The 15,219-nt window shown below is 36.2% G+C and overlaps 1 long non-coding RNA gene across 1 annotated transcript in view; it reads left to right on the top strand.

Annotated features, from left to right (window-relative positions):
• The window catches only part of LOC137849814 (uncharacterized), a 313,574-nt gene that overhangs the window by 294,256 nt on the left and 4,099 nt on the right, over positions 1 to 15,219 (top strand). The gene's annotated exons all lie outside the window — the stretch shown is intronic.

The raw sequence follows: 15,219 nt of genomic DNA, 5'->3' as shown, positions 1-15,219 counted from the left end.
ACAAAGAAGATACGGCTATATCTTTGAATATGATATTATAGTTAAAGGAAGTAAAAGGAAGCTATCTGATGTGTCAGTTAAGGTTCATATTATATTCTGGAAGTAGGAGACGCAGAATCTGAGTTAAGGTTTTAGTGTGTTTGAAATTCTTCAAGCTGAAAGAATTATATTGATTGTGACAAAACAGAAAATTACTTCTACTGTGGTGTCAAAAGATGAGATACTGAGTAGGAAGTTGTTGGTAACAAGAAAAGAAGATACAACCATGAAAATCACAAAGTATAAAAACTACCCGAATTTAATAAAAATCAAAAACAAAAACAAACAAAACCAAATCAACCAACCAACCAAAAAAAATGATTCTGAAGAATATTATGTCATGCTGTAAATGAGCAGTTTGCATAAAAAAAACTGCACAAATTTACTTGTATCACAGAATATATCACAGCATGATCTGCAGTTATGACTAGACTTGGCGGACCTCTAAACTATAGATAGTAGCTTATTTTTGTCAGTCTATCACAGAAGGTTCATTTCAAATTGTTTCCTCATCCTTCACAATGTCTTTTTCCTCTATCGATTTGAGATCAATTTTGAACTTGGTCTGCTGATTCCTAGAAGGCCAAATCTATGGCAAAAAACAAACAAACAAACAAAAAAACACATTTTAATTATCTCTTCCTAATCAGTGAACTGGCAGGAGGTTGTTCAGCTTGTCTTCTCATTTCTGTTAGTCATCTATCTTCACTTTTGAAAAGGACTGGTATATGTCTCTTGAGACACCTAGTCTCAAATCAGTCAATATGCTGCATCATTGCTTTCTTAAATCTACCATACACTCTGTACCTTTCAGTAAGATTGATAGGGCATGAGCATGGTAGTTTTGGACTTTGGCTGTTCTTGAGGGCTATAAATAAAAGAAACAGCAACATATTTTGTTCAACTCTTTTGTGTGTAAAATACAAAGAAGTAGAAAAATAAAAGAGTCTACAATGCAAATATATGTGCATATATTTATATGTGTGGGTGGAAAGCTGGCTATGCAGTGACTTCATTTTTGAGAGCTAGATATTTACCTAGTGGGCTGCAGCAGACTAGATTGTCTTAGAGAACAGAACTTGAAAACATGTATTTATTCTTTGTCCTAACATGAAATTTCTAGGTGATGTTAAGTAAGTCACTTCAGAACCAAATTTTTTGTGTGTAGACAGATAAATAAATGGCTGATTTTGAGATGGGTTTGTTGCTCCTGAATTCATTGGGATATCTGGTAATACAAATGAAAGTACTTAAATGATGTTTAAGTATCATTTTAGGCATCTAAGCAGAATATAAATTCTTCACAGAGAATCTTCACGGGGTTCTACACAGAGGGTGGTTGCACACTGGAACAGGCTCCCCAGGGAAGTGGTCACTGCACCGAGCCTGTCTAAATTTAAGAAGAGATTGGACTGTGCACTTAGTCACATGGTCTGAACTTTTGGGTAGACCTGTGCGGTGTCAAGAGTTGGACTTGATGATCCTTAAGGGTCCCTTCCAACTCAGGATATTCTATGATTCTATAAATGTCAGTTTTAAATGATTAGCTTTATAACTCAGTCCTTTCCCTTTGCTGAAAAAATGACATAATGTTAATACCTATAACACAAAGTGAACTTGAAGTTTCTTTTCAGTAATACTTCTAAACTGCTTTGAATCATATAGCATCATAGGCTGTTGGGCAAAGGGAGTAACACTGGAAAAGGCCTGAAGAGCTTTACTGCTCTGCAGCATAGCTGGTTATCATTCTAAGAGCAATTTTGGATTTTGTAATATTGGGATATTAATCAGTTTACCTCTTTTAAAACTCCTAAGAGACAGTGAACAGTGAAATGATCCAAAGTATGTAATATATCCACAGGATAAATATGATTGTGTATAGAACTGTTCCAATCATTTAAGTGGAACCATAATATGCATCCAATTGACTTTCCGATGAAAAGCATATTTTAGATTTTATTAAAGCAAAATATCTGCTGCAATTCTTCAGGCCAAATGGCAATGTTATTTTAGTAAGCTGCTGTCTGTTAACTGGCCTGGCTGACTTAAAAGACAGTTCATCACCACTTGGTTCTTAATGACATTCTTACTCTACTTTCTTATTCATAGCTGATTGCCCATAAGCAATTAAGCAATTATTTTACTACTGATGTGTAGTATCCCTTCTGTGCTATGGTAATTAACTAGACTTCCTCTTCCTTCTCAGTGGATGGATCTGGATGTCTCGTGCAGCCCAACAGAGTAAGGAACTATAGATAGATTTGACTGTGAAAATATGATCCAGGATCTTTCCCTATGATCATCAAGGTTTCAGACTGTCATATTTACAACTCAGTTTGTTCTCATTTGTTCTCATGCAGTTGCCACTGAAGTACGGCAAGTTAAGTATTCAAATAACCAACAAGATAAAGTGATCAACAATATTTAAGTACTGTTTAAAATAGCCTCTGTTATTTGTCTTCTTGCTCAACAGCACCTCTTTGTTCTGCAGCCTCTTCTGTAGGTCCCCTATCCATTAGGGGTTGTTCATCCCAGACTTACCTTCAAATTCATTGCAAGTCAGAGCATTTTTAGCTCCTGACTAATACTATTTTCTGCAGCAAAATAAGAGGACAGGAATTCCTCCTCGGAGGTCAAAACGACGTGTCATTTCTAATCCTTTCATGCTGATCCATTCTCTGTTCTCAAGAGGATAGGAGATCTACTAAAGAATCGGTAGTTCCCAAACTAAGCAGTTCTTTCTTACTGTGATACACCTGTAAAAAATACAAAGCAATGATTCTTAAAAATACAGTGAATACAAAAAAGAGAAAAATCTATTGCTTCACTGCAAAAATGGAATAATTTATTTAGACATAGTTCTTTATAAACTCACAACTCTTGGCTGTATGAACATTGTGACAACTGTGTTTCAACTGCCATTTGAACATTTATTCAAGGCAGTAATGAAATTCCTGATAATTGATCTTGAACAGGTATAGTTGTGATGATTTATGAGTGACGCTATCACTCCAGACTTCTGACTTGTTTTTCCACATGAGGAAAATATCTACACAGCAGGGCAGCAAACTGGATGGATTCTTCTCTTCCAGGTTCACAGTCTTAGTACCTGAATAAGAACCAGCTTCATCTTCTGAAGTCTGCTGGAGTTTTCCAGCCAGATTACAAAACCCTTGCCTTAAACGCTGTGAAAAATCAACATCTGTTTGGCTTTGTGGAAAAGTAAAAGTGATATGGTAAGTGACCATGAGCCATTAAGACCTAATTCATCTGTGAAGCAGCTGTGCAGGATTCCTGACAGAAAGCCATCTCATGCACTGACTTCAGTGGAGATGTAGCAGATATAAATTTGGTACTCCAGGAGCAGTTTTGTATTTAGGGTGTCCAAATACAAGCATTTTTTTGTATGAGTACTTAAAGTCTAGTAAGCACAGTAATTGAGCCACCCCAATTCGGCAATTAGTCTTGCAGTGAAACAATTATTTTTAGCATAGTGAAAAAAAAAATGATGTCAGATTTCATGCAATAATATAGCTATTCTTATGATTAATTTTAAAAACCTTTCAAATAATGAGCTACTACATCTTCTTATTTCTGGGAGATAAAACCAAGATAAATTAATCAGTTTTCTTTTGCTTATCTTCAATAACTCCAAAATTAACAATAGATAAATTATCTTTAAATCTGTTTCCAAATACATTCTGGATACTTTAATTCCTGTATGTTATGACATTTAAACATTCAAATAAAATGACATGGCTTTCTGAAACAGTTAACTCCTGGGCCAAACTGCAGCAGTTGATAGGCTGGCATATGTGGGCTCATAAGCATGTCTGGATCAAACAGTTTTATACGCTTGCCTTTGTGTCTGCATTTGAAGATAGATTCACTGGGAGACAACTGATGCCATTCCTAATTAATCAGGCTATTTTCCTCAGAATAACGAGATTGTTCAGAAAGATGATTAACTACATTGAAAGGATTAGAACTAAAAGTCCTCTTGCTATGCAAAGAAATCTCTCTGAGCTATCATATTGTGTGGCTAGGTTGTGAAATTTGCTTGCTTTAATAGAAAGGGGAATGTTTGCATTATCTCCAGATCAACCTACCTTCCTGATCTACTCTCATATAAAAATCTGTGAATATTCTGCATTGACCTGTTGACTGTCTCATTGCATCAAACCTGTTGGCTGACCTTCAGATCCTTCAACAAGGCTCTGGATTAGGAAAATAAACTTTAAAACTTGAAAACAAGAAGCTAATTTCAAAAATTTGAGAAACATAAAGGTGAATGAAGAACTGCTGATACTTAAGCATGTCACATGTACTAGTGGTAGTACATGTGACATGCTTAAGTCACATGTACTTAAGCATGACATGACGTATGCTTCATGTATACGTCATGTCATGAACGTATGACATGACATATGTTATGTCATGTCATACGTAGACATGTACATATTTCTGGTGACAGAAAGCTGTATGTTTTTCATATCTTTTTCACCACATAATTTCCCAGCATAGTCACATTTTCACATGTACGGATGGTTAGTTAACAATACAAAGCTGTTTACAATAGCTTTACAATACATTTAGCAGCAGCGTGGGTTCTGTGTATGCCAAGACATTATAAGGCAAAGTGAATTACGGGGTCTCCTTTTCCATAGTCTCCATGCTTGTAATTTGACACATCTTTAATTCTCCTCTGCTGTGGTTTCTGGAATTCTTTGGAAAGAATAGCAGTTATGAAGGATGCTGGATGTCTTAGGTGTGGTATATGCTTTTGAAAATGCAGTAGCAAAAGATTAATATTATCTAGATAAACAGTGAAAGTCAGTTTTCTACAGTATGATAAATAGACCACCAGAAGAGCTGTCAGTTATGAATTAAGAAGGCTTAATTTTCAGTATGATTGTGAACAAAACTTTTTGTTTAAAACTGCCTATTTTTGACACATAACAAAGAAAGACACGTAAGAATTGAGACATTTAATATGTTTATTTTATTTAAATGGCTATAACTTGGCCATCTCCAGTTATGGCATTTATTGTTACTTTGGAATCCTTTATACTTACAAATTTAGGAATAGCAACTCTTACATCTGATTCTTACATTTACATGACTTAACTCAATCTTTCTATTTAACCATAATGGTCAAAAATAATAATAATTAAAAAATATTTTGCCACTTATTCCTTGTAGATTTTGCCATGAAAACTTCAGATTTTTCACAGTGAAAGCATATATTGTTGGTTTGTTCATTCGAGGTCTTCAATTACTTTCTGGATGAAAGTAATGCAGGGCATGCAATAGTATGAATTAAATTTACTTTCAGTACATATTAAACGTTTGATTGCTATGTTATTAAAAGTCACCAGTTTAGCTTACAATTCAATTATTGCTAAGGAATTTCTTCCTTAAGCAACAAGTTTTGAATTGCAGTAAATTTACACTGTGATATTTCTATCTTAATAGAAAGTTATTTTTGAAAATAACACATTAATATTGTTTTCCTGTTTTGGGATGCTTCCTATCATGTGGCAGATGACTCAGTGTGGTTTGTGGAGTGTATATACACAAATAATTAGACTTAGGAATGTAGTGAGCTGACCTAATAGTAACTGGAATCCTAGTAAACTCAGCCTGTTTGCAAATGTTAAATTAACTTGAACCATGATCACATTTTCAAATCATGTGCTTTCATTTAATCTGGAAAGTCTGTGTGTGACTTGTGTTATCTAAATGTTGTGCTCTTGTATACAAAGTTTTTATCTTAGTCAGGAAGAGAAAATATTACTTTTTCGCTTTTTGATTCCAACAGTAGAGAATCTTGTACAAAAATATAATGTGTGTAGCTACAGGGCATACTTCATTATTCCTTCTATACTTATATGTTTTTCTCCCCCTCAATAAAAAATACAGGGCCTGTCAGATTGTACTTTCCTTTGTGGGCACCTGTGCCCTTTACATCATCATGGAAAAGACTCCACGCTCCCTAGAATTTAATAGAAAACAACCATCTCTCCACAGCAAGCAGCCATCTTGCCTCATCATTTCACTATACTATGATGCAAAAGAAAAAGGAACAAATTTTTCCTCTTCACTTTTGACTTTCGCAAAACTAAGTAGTTGGGTAATCACACCATCACACACTGATATTTCTTTACAAAGTGCAGTCTGAATATGCATGAGGATGTCAGAGCTATGATAAGTTAATACTAGGTTGTATCTGTGGGCTAATTCCCCTTAAATTTTCCTGTGTGGCCCTTGGAAAATAACTTCTGAAAGATGGTGCATTTGTGACAATGATATTTCTTCCATCAAAATAGTTTTGCACTTGATGTGAATATATTAATGTATATCACTGAGACTGAGATAACTGCCTATATATATATCTGGATGCGGTACTTGAAAGTTTTTACTTGTAGTTACATATTTTTGTAGAGGGGTGTCATGGTTTAACCCGGCCGGCAGCTAAACACCACGCAGCCGTTCGCTTACCCTCCCCCCTCCCTCTCTGGGACGGGGGAGAGAAATGGAAAGTGGAGCCCGTGAGTTGAGATAAAGACAGTTTAATAAGACAGGAAAATAATAACAACAACAACAACAACAACAACAACAACAACAACAATAATAATAATAATAATAATAATAATAATAATAATAATAACAACAACAACAACAATAATAATAATAATAATAATAATACAATGGTGATAATAGGAAAGTAATAATAATATGTACAAACAAGTGATGCACAATGCAATTGCTCACCACTTGCTGACCGATGCCCAGCCTAGCCCCAAGCAGTCCGGCCCCCTCCCCCCGGCTAGCCACCCCTATCTATTGTTTAGCATGACGTCAGATGGTATGGAATACCCCTTTGGCTAGTTTGGGTCACCTGTCCTGGGTCTGTCCCCTCCCAGCTCTTACTGCACCCCCAGCCTGCCCGTTGGCAGGACAGAGCAAAAGGCTGAGATGTCCTTGGCTTGGTATAAGCACTGCTCTGCAACAATTAAAACATCGGGGTGTTACCAGCACTCTTCTCATCCTAAGCCAAAACACAGCATTCCATCAGCTACTAGGAAGAAAATTAATTCTGTTCTAACTGAAACCAGGACAAGGGGTGTCTCATGGAAGAACCTGTTACAATCTTCTGACTCTGTTCAGCGGGGTGGAGAAGCTATTCCTTTTATGTGTCGAGAGGCAGAGGAGCTTGGAGGCATAGGTGCCCATAGAGAATACCAGAGATCACTTTTTCCTCTTTTGCAAACAAGTTTGAAGAAAAATCATACTCCCCTGAAATGTTATCTCTTTCAGACCCTGAGGCAACAGAGGTTTTCTACATCTTCACACAGGTTGATGTCTAAAGACTACAGCAATATTTTAAACATAAGGAAGCTGATTTTTGTTTGTTTAGTTTTCAAAACACTGAAACAAACTCACCTTAGTGTTAACAGGCTAAAGTAGGCAGAGCTTCAGGCATTTTGATCAAGGATGAATTTAACTTCTTGGATGATTCTGAAAATATGTTCAGAGGAACACAGTGGGTGTGAAGTGCTTATCTCTCACTGACTTTCCCTGGTATTACTCAAAAAGTCTCCTTTGTTGTCTGAAAGTGGCCCTAAGAAATCATGATACAGTGTGAGCGTAGTATATTGTGAATGTGGCCTATTGCTTTCTATTCTCTAAATCAGCTGTTTCAGGCCATGGAGTGCAACACTTGTTAGAGCTACTAGAGCTACTTTAAAATGAATGGCTTTTTTTTTTTTTTTTTTCATCAAGCGTATAAGAAATACTAAAAATTATGTCCAAGCATGAGGGTAAAAAAGGAAAGGCTGATCAGTATTCTGAGTCAACCAGACATGAGTGTGATGGAACAAATAGGAAGAGGTGAGTATAAGCAAATCTCCAGTGCTACAAAATGTGATTGAAATTGGGGCATCAGTCTCACTGAAAACTTGCCAGGATTTACATTTCAAAGGACTTTAGCTTTTCAGTCCTCCATTCAGTGGTATGTAGCTATCAGCAGACAGCACTTATTTGTAATGTGTAAATGGGTTTTCTATAAAAAACAGGAAAAAATGAGGTTTAAAGTCAGATGGAGAACAGATTAACAGAACTACTTTAACTCAGCATAATGGTTGGGAGGGATCCTAATCTAACCAGATTTAATAAAAAGAAAGCTGAAGACAAGGGTATGTCAACCCCTTTCCTATTTCAGTTTTAAACACCTCCTGCAGTGCTGTCATCAGTCATTGCCATCTACCACGGGAGTCAGCAGCTTCTGCAGTCACCCACAAAATAGTTAATTGTGGTTCAGTTGCTATCCTTTCAGAATAACCAAATTAGACTTTCATTAGCCACAAGGCTAATAGTCTGAGGGGGGAAATGATAAAATTCTCATTTTCATTTAAGCATGGTGCATTTGTTGTGCTTAATGGATAAAAATTTCTTTCTTCCTCCATGGCAATAATGTGGTCCTAAAGCTGCAGAATTCTGTCCCCCAGTGCAGGTCTCTTTGGATGTAATGAGTCATTCCCTCTTCTGCAGAGCTGAGTCACTCTAAAAACACAGATAGATTCATGGTGTCGACTGTATGCATTTAGCTTTATCTATTTAATTTAGGAACATTATCTTTTTGTACAGACACTTCAAGATTTTTTTTTCAGAATAGGAGTTTGTTTCTGTGTCTTGACTGAGCATATGTAAGAAAACTGAGAAAAAACATTCAGCCTCACAGATACTAAGGTGCTTTGGAGTGTGTGTATTATTGGCAGTTTTAGAACCTGTAACCCTCAGGAGCTCTAATTGTAGAATGAAGTCATAAATATTTTTATGATGTACCTCCCAAACTGTAAAGTCTACTAATCCTTTGACATTTTATTGTGAAATTACGATTGCTAATATCTTTAATGGCTATTTGTCATTTTTCTGGAGTCCTACTTGTTCAGATTTATTTCTCTGTCCATAATTTAAACTGTCAGTTACTTAAGTCACATACTGTGAAACATAAAAGATGATGTCATAGATCCACTGGCTGGTTTGTGAAAGTAAAGTGATTGGCCCGGTTATGAGTAAGAAGTAGGAAATTTCTCTTCTGTTGTAAATGGCCAGATACAAGTTGTGGAAATATACATTTTTATTTATTTTTCTAATTATTATAAGGAATCATTGGAAGAAACCATGATTCATATCACATGCTCACAAATGTTAAGTGGGGGATGAACATACAGAACATGTCTGAAAAGGGCATATGCATGCCATAAGCAGAAGCGTTAAAATTATACTGAGGGTGATAATATCACTGTATTTCATTGAATCGTATAATGTCCAAGTTGGAAGGGACCCACAAGGATCATTGAGTCCAACTCCTAGGTCCCCAGAGGAAATAAATAAATAAATAAATAATAAATAATAAATCAGACCACGTGTCTGAGCACGTTGTCCAAATACTTGAACAGGCTTGGTGCTGTGACCAGGCTCGTTGCCATGACCATTTATTGCTGGGGTTTACTCACTAGGTGATTATTTCTCAAATGGTGTAATGTTATTTTCCCCATGTTTATTCATGCAGAAAAAGGGAGAGAAGAGTTACTCAGATGAATGAAATAGAAGTAATACATTAATCTTCACTGGTGGTTCAGAACAATCTGGGAACACCTGCTGGAGACGAACATTCATGTCACATTACTATGGGCTTTCTAACCTACCAGGTTTGTACATTTTCCAGCACTAGTAAGTAAAATAGACTACAACCTCTGAAATATTGGCTACATAAATAAACAATTATAAGGCATGCTAATCACTGGATACAGCTATTAGATGTTAACTCCTATAGTCCCTGGTTCTATTTCACAAAACCATATGACCTATGGTAACATACATCCATTTTATTTTTGCACAAGCTATCTGGTAGCTACTATTAAAGAAAAGAGCTCATGTGAGTAATTCTCACTCAGTGGCTAATGTCCTGTAAGTTTTGAGGTTAGCTGATATCATAGTAATGTCCTCATACAACCACAGTAATTTTTTTGTGTAACCAAATCAACATTTCTTCTTCAGTCTCCTGTAGCTTAAATTACCTTTTGCCTTCTTCACAGTGGCATTTTTGCCTCCTTCTTCTCCATTTTGCTTCTTCTATTTACATCTCATGGCTACATGCACATGGCCCCCTTCTCAAAAAAATATATATTTTTTCCATTATCGCATCATTAATTATTGCTATTAATACTTTATATTAAATGTAAAGTATTACGCAGTCTTGTTCCACAATCTTAGTTCACCTTCGAGCTTTGAGTTATTCTCCATTAAACTCCATTCTGTGTGTAACACCCATAATGTAGCATCCATTCATTAAAGAAACTGTCTCAATGCGTCCTTCTTAAGGCAATTATTAAAAGGATTTTCTCCTGAATAGTGTTGGTAAGTCTCGCTCTCACAGTGTAGTGTTTAGTTTGTCACTCCTGAGGTTGCCTTAATTACACCAGAAATCAGGCCCCTGTTTGATGGTAAAAGTGAAAAAGAAAGTGCTCTTTTTGATTCAAATAATGTGAGAGAGACAGTGAAAGGATAAAATCTCTCATTTTCTGACAACTTGAGCGCTTAGGGCAGACAGTACCTGCTAGGATTACCATTAGCAGATGAACCCAAAACCACACTGATGAGTTTATTGATCTTTTCAGGGCATTTGAAAAAAAAATAATCAAGAAAAAAAAAGGGGTGTGATCATCTTATCTTCCAAAATTACCGAAAAGTTTTCTGAGAAAGAATAGATTGGAGTTTTACACTCAGGCAACACAGGAAGTTGAGTATAAATGTGATGGGTCTAAAGTTGCTTTGTGTTGTACCTCTTTTCAGACTCCAAGACTTCAGCAGGAGCTATGGCAGTATGTTACAATTACATATAGAATCGCCTGACTAAAACCATGCAGTCCTTGCTCAATACTTTGTTCTTAGCACAGAAAAAGGCAGAAAGAAACTTATGTATTTACAGTGCTGTGCAGCACAATATGTTTGATAAACTAGCATATTATTGCTTAAATATTTCCTCATATTTGCTTATTTTAGACCTGAGGTTTACATGGAGCTTTGGGTACAGTGTGGTGTGTGGCTAACTGGTAATTCTCAATTTCTGCTTTAAACATAATTACATTGGACATGCTGTTAGAAGTGTGACAGAGTCATGTTCTACTTTCCATTTCTCCCATCCTTGCCCATGCAGAATGGGAATTATTGTGTAAATGTTTATGTTACAAAATTCTGTGAGGAAAAATAGTCACATATATCGCTGTCTTTGACATCTGAACAAGAACTGATTAAATCTGTGATGCAGTGCTAAGGTTAAAGACTCAATTATTTTATCCATGAATAGCTTAAGCATTCATGTGATAGTGATAGACATTCATAGTTATAAACATTCATATGATAGAACTGAACCCAGACCTCCTATTCAAGAAGCACAAGTTTAAGTATTGGAATATAAAAGCCAATTTATCTGTATGGTGGTAACCAATGGGCATCACACTTTCAAAGAAGACACATCAGGACATCAAAAACATCCTCGATTTAAACACAGAACAATATATATATATTTTTTGTGTGTGTGTATATACATACATATATGCATGTATATATATGTGTATGTATGTATATATGTATATATATATATATATGTCTTTTCCCTGTCACTTATTTGTCTTGGTCTAGCTGATCTGTTCTAATTCTTTGGTGTTGTAGCCATATAAGGCTGTACCTTGCATGCATGTCTCTATGGTGGATGCTTTCTTTGATACTTTCTTTCAGAACTTGCTAAGTCAATTTCTTTCACTTCACACTCTTACGTGCTAGCTTATCCCCCTGGATGCTTGTGTGTGCCCTTTTGACTATTTTAGGACTTACTGTTTCAGCTCTTATTTAATCTTTTTTTTTTTTTTTTTTGTTCCCTAGAGATTTTCCCTTTCAGTATCTTAGTACTCTAGCTCCTGTGGCATTCGCTACATCTGATAAGGCATTATTTCTGTTGAGCTATTATACTGGATTTGGAAATGTATCATCACAAAGCACAGTAATGAAGCTGAATGTTTAATGCTCTTTGCACTGACAGCAGTTGGCTTCATGTTGTTTTCTATGAAACTAAATGACAAAACATTATCATAGGAAGCAGGAAAATACAGCAGAATATTATCAGAAAAACAGAACCAGATGAATTTTATATCTATATTCTTGGTGTTGGAAAAATTAATTGGAAGGTGATTGTATATGTTCATATGTTTGGTAATTAGATCTTTAATTATGAGTACAGTTTCTGTATTGTCTGTTTTCTAGGCTGTTCTACTATGGACCATCTCTAATATATCCTTGTTACTTTTGAGAACAGTCTTGCAGTCTACCTTGCTGTCTCCCCAGACCTGAAGAGCTGTCAGGCTGTAGTTAAAAATTATAGCAATGGGTACTGAGCATGTTTGCTTAGAGAGGGGAAGAGAGAAAGAAAAACCTGACTTTAATTCAATGAGATGCAAATCAGAGTTCCTTTTACCTCTTGAAATACCTATATAACCAGGAATATGAGTGCTGGTAGCCTGATAGGGAAGCAGGCAAAAGGGAAGTTCATTCTTCTACATGAACATAGAGAACAAAGATTACCTTGGAAAAGTTGCGCTTAAAAAGGTAAAGGGTGTGCTTAATCCCACTGTCTATGTCACTGATAAAGATATTAAACAGTACCAGTCCCAGGGCAGAACCCTGAGGGACGCCACTGGTCACCAGCCTTCACCTGGGTATAGAGCTGTTGACCACAACTGTCTAGCAGTGATCTTCCATTGACTTTTTATGCTACAGACTCACTTTTCTTTGCTAAACTGTCTGGAGAAAGCCACAGCTTCCACTGTGCAAAACTTAAGATTGTAGACCTTTTATTTAAAGTTGAGTAATAGCACTTGACTGTAGTTTAGACAAGAATAATAATACAATGTAGAACTGGAAGCAGACATAGCAACAGAAAACTGTCTCTTAGTTGTAATATTACTAAATAATCTTTTTTGATGCATGGGCAACTATTTTATTATCATGAGCCACAGATAAAGAAGTATTATGCAAAATGATACATCACAATTACTTAAATATATATGACTATCTTCCAGGTGGAATTTCCTTAACTTCATTTTACATATATTTTAAATACTTTTCAAGAACAGGAGCCACTTGGTAAATAATTGTGCGGTGGCCTTCCTAACCTTAGTTCTTGGGACTTTTTTGTTGCTCTTGTTTTGTACGGAACGAGGTTCTCTCTGATGCAAGGTAGAAATGCACATGTTCAAATACATATGCAAATTTTGTCTCTAATCCTTCTCAAGTAAACCCTTTGCTAGAATTCTTGCCCCTTAATAGGGGCATTTCAGTGGTTGTTTAAAATGATTGAACACTTAAAAAATTATCATTTAATACATCTTTATTAACATTTATGTGCAATATTTTGATATTTCCAAAATATTATTTGAATATATCATGGAATCATACAATGGTTTAAGAGACCTTAAAGATCATCTGATGATCTTTACATAGGCAGGAGGGACACTTAGATGGGAGCCCAATCTTAGATGGGAGCTCCCACTTAGATGGGAGCCCAATCCAACCAGGCCTTAAACACTTCCATGGATGGGGCATCCACAACCTCTCTGGGCAACCTGCGCCAGTGCCTCACCACCCACACATTAAATAATTCTCCACCCAGCCCGTATTTGTGCCTGGGATTGCTCTGGCCCAAGTGCAGGACCTCACACTTGGTCTTGTTGAATGTGAGGTTTGCACAGGCCCACCTCTCAGGTCTGTCCAGGTCCCTCTGGATGGCACCCTTTCCCTCTTGCATGTCAACTGCACCACACAGCTTGGTGTCATTGGCAAACTTGCTGAGGGTGCACTTGATTCCACTGTTCATGTCACTGATAAAGATGTTAAATAGGACTGGTCCCAATACTGACCCCTGAGGAACACCACTCATTACTGATCTCTACATGGACACTCAGCTGTTGACCAGAACTCTTTGAGTGCGACCATCCAGAGGTTTCCTTACACACCAAGTGGTCTGTCTGTCAAATCCATATATCTATAGTATCATATCTATAGTCTGTGTGTGGAATCAATATGTCTAATCTCTTATGTTTTGTAGGATACTACCTTAAAAGTTGTAGTTTTATAGATATAACTATGACAAATTTTTTTATTGCCCTTTTGGCCAATTCCTCCCATCTCTTTGGATGGTGCAGTTAAGTGCGTAGCACCTTCCATACCTGTCTGTGACACTCCAGAATTTATCTAGTAATCTGTGTGCCATCATGTTCCTTGTCAATGATAAAACATGTCTTGCTTATAGAGAATTTCCTAATTGAGCAGAGAAGGCAATACAAGCAAAGCTTCTGTGCACTGGTGATCATTCAATAAAACACAATCATAAAGAAGAGGAGGTAGCTTGATTTAGAGTATTCTAGTCTGCTTATTCTGCTGTCACTAATACAGCAATTCCATGTGCATACAAAAGTCTCACGATGCTTTAAGTTGTTAATTTAATGCTATCATTTAATGAATACTCTCAAAAGCTGTAAATTGCCACAATGTCAGGCAAATTGCTTCAGGCTGATCTGGTTTACACATGCTAGGGTTAATGAAATTCTCTCTCTCTCTCTCTCTCTCTCTTTATTTATTTATTTATTTATTTATTTATTTATTTTTACCTATCTTTAAGCTTGATATATTTATGCATATCTATATGGTAATATAGATCATTACCCATATTGTGCCTTTTGCAATATTTTAGTGTTTCTTTGTGTGTTTCCCTTATTTCAACTTACTTAAAAGAAATGTCTCAAAACAAACATTAAATATGTGAGTATCTGCAAAATCGTTCTCCTGTCTTATGGTAGCAGAGGTCTTATAATTCCTGGACTTATAAAACTTAAGTAAACTCATTTCCAATAGATCAGCTGAGGACAAACCATGGCATTCCTGTCTTTTAGTGAAACTGAAAGTATTTTTCCAAAGTCTGATGGAATATTCTGCACAGTTCAAGAAAAACGCTGTGCAGGGATGTTGTAAACAATCATTTTCTCTTCTGTCAGTTTGGTAATAGTCTGCTCTGACAGATATTCTGGCATTTTTTATTCCAGGCTTTCAGTCCCATTAAAA

This window comes from Anas acuta, chromosome 1, assembly GCF_963932015.1.
Source record: "Anas acuta chromosome 1, bAnaAcu1.1, whole genome shotgun sequence".
NCBI classification, from domain to species: Eukaryota; Metazoa; Chordata; class Aves; order Anseriformes; family Anatidae; genus Anas; species Anas acuta.
Note: the sequence above shows the minus strand (reverse complement) of the source record. Positions and strands in the feature narration are given on the sequence as shown.